The sequence below is a fragment of the Arvicanthis niloticus genome, chromosome 2, assembly GCF_011762505.2.
Source record: "Arvicanthis niloticus isolate mArvNil1 chromosome 2, mArvNil1.pat.X, whole genome shotgun sequence".
NCBI classification, from domain to species: Eukaryota; Metazoa; Chordata; class Mammalia; order Rodentia; family Muridae; genus Arvicanthis; species Arvicanthis niloticus.
In genome coordinates, this window is record NC_047659.1 from 77,509,395 (window position 1) to 77,515,921 (window position 6,527).

General features: G+C 45.0%; 1 long non-coding RNA gene across 1 annotated transcript; it reads left to right on the plus strand.

Annotated features, from left to right (window-relative positions):
* Positions 1-1,621: 1,621 nt before the first annotated feature.
* On the plus strand, positions 1,622-4,721 carry LOC143441175 (uncharacterized). The gene is made up of 3 exons (XR_013108403.1): positions 1,622-1,743; positions 2,194-2,275; positions 4,525-4,721. It is a non-coding gene; the product is annotated as an uncharacterized LOC143441175 (long non-coding RNA).
* Positions 4,722-6,527: the final 1,806 nt, after the last annotated feature.

Consider the following 6,527-nt stretch of genomic DNA (forward strand, 5'->3'; position numbering starts at 1 on the left):
CAATCTCCTGCCACACAGTATGTACCTAGACCATGCTATTGGGCTGTGACAACACCTGGAACATTTTATTGTGCATTTAGTTTTTCTTCTAGCATTGTTAGTTCCAGTGACATCAGTGAGGAGCAAACCTGCATTCATTCAAGGTTACAAGGCATGAAATAATATTCTCCAGCACAGGGCTTTAAGCAACCTTCTGTTGCCTGTACATCCAGGTAACTGAGAATGTGTACATGCCCTGATACACACACTTAAGGTCGGTTTCCCCAGACTCTTATCTAAAGTTTGATCAGGTGGCTCGTGTTTTAATGGCCTGGTTTTATCAGTCGTGGCATGGAAAGGTGAGATGGTTTGGACTAGACCTCTACTTTGAACAGCTAGAGCTATGGTGATTTCCCATGAGCCTGAGATGTGGGTTCCATCAATGGATTCCTCCCATTATCACCTGTCTGAGTCTAAAAGACTTGTGCTCCTCTTGTAGGAGATCCTGTCAGCATGCAAAGACAATCAGTGCTTTCCCTTCAAGGACTGTACAGATCACTTGATGATAAAAACATCCTTGTTTCTTGGACAGGAGAGTAGTGACAGGCAGTTATTGTTGTCTGCAATAATGGTGAGAGACAGGGACCATGCTGTTCCTGCTGGTCTCTTGGTACTGTACCTGCCAGGCCAGCTGGGCTCGAAAGAAATGGGAACGATCAGCAACAAGCACAGGAGGGAAGCTGAGCATTGCACCCAAAACGTGTAACAGTCTGGGCATGCACAGTACAGACGCTTACGGTTTAGTAAGCATGAAAACTGCATTTAGTTCATTGTTTGGTAATTCTATTTATTAATTAATTTTTTTGAGAGAGAGAGAGAGAGAGAGAGAGAGAGAGAGAGAGAGAGAGAGAGAGAGACTATGAACACCAGATTGGCCTCAAACTTAGAATTATCCAGCTTCAGCTTTCTAGCGCTGGAACTCTAGATGTATGCCACAATATATGTTTTTGATCATGGAGTTTTGTATGTGAGTACACGTTCATATGTGTCTACATGGGTATGCATATACATGTGTGTGCAGAAGTCAGTGTGTCTTCCTCAACTGCTCTCTTATATTTTTGAGGAGACAAGGTTTCTCATTCAGCCCGGAGCTCATCAGTTTGGCGAGACTGATTGGCCAGCGAGCCCCAGGGATTCTCCTGCGTCTCCTTCCCAGCACTGTGGTTATAGATCTACACTGCAGAGCTGGGATTCTTCCCCAGGCTGTGGAGATCTGAACTCAGGTCCTCATGCTTCTGTGGCAAGCACTTTATCCACTGAACCATCTCCCTAGACCTTGGTCAAGGTGTTTTGTTTTTTTAAAGATGTGGCAATGAACGGCAGCTGCCTTAGATGGGATTTTCAAGAAACTGGCTCTGAATTGGTACTTTTCCTGCAGGCTTTCTTTGGAGAAAATTCTTAAGAATACTTTCTTGAGAGCTTGAGGGAGGATGGACTGGGCATAGTGAGAAATGAAACCTGGATATCGGTGCAGCCAAGCCTCCTCTGAGTCCACAGCAGTCCTGGAGCTGGGTAAACGGGGTTGTACTGGAATGAGGGTTTATATTTCATCCTGATTTCTGCCTTTGCCATCCACCCATTAGAGGACAAAGGTCATCCCCAGGGAGGGAGCCTAACTTGGAAAGGGCAGCTTTCTGGAGATGGAGTCTCCTGTGAGCTGTGAAACACTGTCAACAGCTAGGGTAACCGGGACACACCCTGAAGGTGGGTCTAGGAAGTACCTCATAATTCATTATAGCAGCAGTGGAGAGGGAGAAAAGGGAGGGGGGAGAGAGGGAGGAAGGAAGAAGGACTGAGGGAGGAGGGAGGGAATAAGTTTCATAAAAAAATCAGTTACTGCTTTTTATAGCTCAAAGAAAGAAGGGTTATTTTGGTTTACAGTTTCAGGGGGTCCAGTCTAAAGCATTAAACATGCTGCCTGGACTCTGTGACTGGCAGATAGATAGGTAGATAGATAGACAGACAGACAGACAGATATTGGACCTTCGTTCCCCTCTCCCTCCCTCCCCCCCTTCCTCTCTGTCTCCCCTTTTCTTTCTTTCTTCCTTCCTTTCCTTCCTTCCCCCCCTCTCTCTTTCTTTCTCCTTTCTGCCTTTCTTTCTTTTTTTTTTCTTTTCTCTTTTGAGACTGAGTCTCACTGTATACTTCTGGTAGGCCTAGAACTTGCTACATAGACCAGACTGGCATCAAATACACAGAGATCAGCCTGCTTCTGTTACCGAATGCTGGGAGTGAGGTGAGTACCAGCGCACACATACTGTTGTTTATATTTTATGAGAATTGTAAACTTATAGCCTGCACACCGTCTTGTGAACATTTGCCATGCATTATTAACTTCATAATGATATCACTAACTAATGAAGAAAAAAACAGGTTAATTAATCATGAGGTTATATTTCTGTGTTATTCATAGACAGCAAGCTAGTAAGCAATGTTCCTTTGTGGTCTCTGCCCTGACTTTTCTTGATGGTGGACTCTAACCTGTAAGATGTAATAAATCCTTTTCTCCCCAAGGTGCTTTTGGTTATGGGTTTATCACAGCAAACTAATACAGTATATTACCCAAATCTCCCTAACTGGGTAGTCATACATCTCCATTTCTGTTTAATATGTACTCTGCTCCTGTAACATGGAACTGCTCACTTTTCACATCCACACCTTGCACGTTAAACATCTGTCAAGTAAATGAGTATGTGAAAGGACCAATAAGCCAATGAATGAATGAATGAATGAATGAATGGTCTGCTTAGCACCAGTATTGAATACAGTTCCCACTCATGACATTGAAGTTACTGGCATGCATGGTGTAGTAAAGCAGGTTTAGACCTTGACTTTTTAAATGTGATTAGGATCATTGACATTTCCAGATTGATTTTAGGACAAGGCTTGTGTGTATGAAGCTGTCACAGATCCTTCTTTTGTACTCCTGATTTCTCTGATTAAAACACCTTTGACATTCTTTACAAAGGAAGAGGAGAGTTCCAGAAAGTCTGGATCCAAAGGGACAGGTGGGTCTAGCTGGTAGTCAGGACACCAGATGCCCATTGTTTGCAGATCCTAACCTCAAGGCTCTTCCAAGAGCCAGGACCTTATCTGACGGTGATTCCACTGAGCCTGGGCACCAGCACTGCAGGGCTCAGGCTTTCTGTGTGTCTCCTCCATGTCACCTTACTCAGAGCTCATGTTCATGGCTCAAAAGAATTCACTGTGTTAACAAATGAGCGAACAATCTAATCATCGAAAAGTAAACAGGAAGGGCTGCCCTTTTGTCCAGAATTGTGAAACTGTGCCTTCCAGGGACGTGGGAGTGCTATCTTGTGTAGCCTCCCAGCTTCCTAACTTTAGCTAACACTACATTTAGCATTGGTCACATGTATCTGCCAACCAAGACCAGCGTTTCCACACATATCCACACTAATGGCTCAAACTTACAGCGTAATTAAATCAAAGATCCATCAGTTAACAAGCACTGATCAGGTACCAAGTAGATATGAGTGCCACACTCTTAGGACTGACAAATGAGAGGCTAGGGTGGTGTCTCAGTGGGTAGAGAGCTTGCCATTTAAGCATGAGGACACAGATCCCCACACCCCACATGAAAGCCAGATATGCTGTAATCCCAGTACTCTTATGGACGAAGTGAAGACAGGTGAATCGTTGGAAACTTACAGGCTAACTAGCCTGGCATGTGAAGGAGTGATGAGACTGTCGCAAACAAGGTAGAAAGCTGGGAGTGACACTGGGAGATGTCATATGACCTCTGTAGGTGCCCTGTAGCATGAGCACATTCTCACATGTACCTGAACACTCATGCTCCACCCCCTGTGTGTGTATGCACAGATGTACATGTAGACAGACAGACAGACACACACACACACACACACACACACACACACGCAATGAGAAAGAGTCACACAAAATAAACTTGAAAAAAATGTGAATGAAAAACAGGATGCCATTTTTGCTCTATATCAATTTTAAGCTGTGTGTGTGTGTGTGTGTGTGTGTGTGTGTGTGTGTGTGTGTGTGCCTGCTTAGAAAGGTTCTTTGGAACAACTCCCATCTGTGTTGTCTGGAAATTGGCAGTTCAGTTCACAGGTCAGCTGTGGCAGCTCAATTCACTTGAAAACACTTCACTGATACACCAGCAGTTCAGTTTGCCGCAAATATGAATGAGCAGTAGTGGCACTACCTAGCAGACACAGCACAAGTCAGCAGGAGGGACCAGGAGGAACACAACAAGAAGTTCTGGGCTATGTCTCTCTTAGGGATGCCAAGATCAGGAAAGACTTGAGATTTTTTTTTTATCACTTCTGTAGCTCTTATGGTTTAGTTAAGTGACATGTCCACAGTTCCTGAAACCCACATTAGGGTAAAGGACCGACTACAAGCGTTGCACGGCTAGTTCTATAAGCAAGCCAAGCTCTCTCTGTCATTGTCCATCAAATCCTATTATACCCTCCAAACATTATGTGTCCTCCACAGGTCTGGCCTGAGCACATACATCTGTCTCAGGGACATCACTCTGCCAATCAGCCAGAGTCCACAGAAGCAGCAAGAAACTGCAGCACACCACCAGAAGGTTTTTGTTTTGTTTTGTTTTGTGGGTTTTCCCTATGGAGTCCTGACAAATGCAGTTTAACTACGACATGTAAGGCATATCAATACATGTGTGTCATTAGCAAAGACTCCTTCATCACATGTCCTTTCATGTCCTTGCTTTAGCAGAACATCCTTTCTCCTGTGTCTGCTTCAGTGAAACGTTCCTTCATGAGTCTGCCTTAGTCTTTCACCTATTGCTTTCTGTTACCTGTTTGCCCAAACAGAACACCGTCCGGTATACTTTCTAAGGAACCCTTAAGTTTCTACTTCATGAATCTCAGCAGTATTTGATCTAGAATTTAAAAACAAGAGGAAAATGAGACAGGAGGCACAGGTGGAACTCTAAACCAAGTCTACTGTATTCAACAACCGCCCTTTGTGTTTACTTTGTATTAGACATGCGCTAACACAAACAGTGGAGGAGTAATCTTAGGCTTTCAGAGTCTCATCACATGCCCCAGACTCTGTCAGCCTTTTTAGAGGTGAGATTAAAGCTTGGCTGCTCTTCGGGTAAGGAGATGGCTCATTTGTTAAAGTACTTGCTGTGTAGGCATGGGGACCTGAGTGCTCACACACACACACACACACACACACACACACACACACACAGAGACACACACTCACATGCCAGGCACAGCAGCATGTTAGTGTGTATTTATAAGCCTTGTGTGAGAAACAGGAAAGGGGGAGCCCTACTGCTCAATGGCAGTTGGTTTAGCCAAAGCGGCAAGTTCCAGGCTCAGTGTAAGACTCTGTTTCAAACATTAAGTGGAGAGAAAATGAGGAAGATGTACCCTGGCTTCCATGTGCACTGATACTCATGTGTGCTCATGCATGTGCACACAAACACACACACACAACACACACACACACACGCACACAACACACACACACGCACACACACACACACACACACCACCACCACCACCACTTTTTTCTGCAGGTCTAGGCCATCTCTTAAGTCTGTATTAGTAAACCCCTGATTTTAAAAGGCTCGCCTCTACTTGTCTATGACAGAGTGGAGACATAGAGGTAGGCACAAGCCCTTGGGGCTGGAGAGACAGCTCAGTGGCTAAGGGTTCTTACTATGTCTGCAAAAATGACTGTAGATGTTCCCAGGACCCCCATCAGGCAGCTCACTTGTGACTCTAGTTCCCACGTCCTCTGGCATCTGCAGGCACCTTCATGCAAAAGTACTGCAACTTTTCTGAGGCCACTTTGGGTCCCACCTCAGGGCCCCAAGCCAAAGTAGCCATATGTGTGCTGCTGTGCACGGCTCTTCAAGTTCAAGGATAGACCTGATTCTCTTTTGTAAGCTCTCTCAGATCTCCAGCCAGCTCACACACTTAGGAAGTCGCCCTGCCCTTGTGGAGAACAAACATTTACAAAGGATAACCTGGAATTCTGTTTAGGGAGGTCAGTTCTGATGAAGACACCCCATCAACAGTGGAGAGGGAGGCAGGCAGTGCCTCTTCCTAGCAAGAAGGACCTTGGGTCTTCTGTGGGGTGGGGGTGGGGAGGAGGGATCCCTGATGATTTAGTAGCAATGCAAATGAGGTTGAGCTTTCCCCTTCTATAGAAACAAGACCCACAGTCTTTCCCTCATGAGTGTAGTTGGTAGAGAATATGCTCTTTCCCGAAGTTCACAATGCCATTCATCTTCATGTCCAGGGTTTCCCTTCAGAGCCTCAGTGATCCCAAGATGTGTCAGGAATGCACTCAATTATCAAATCCCAGTGAATCTGAAACCTGATTCTGTTTTCTTGGGATCTGATTAAAGCATGGGTTTTTATTAGGGTCACTAAAGAAACAGTTAACTCTCACTGTGCAAGGTTGCCCGGACAGTTCTTTTCTTCTCGTGGCTGGGTACCTGTCGCGTATCTCAA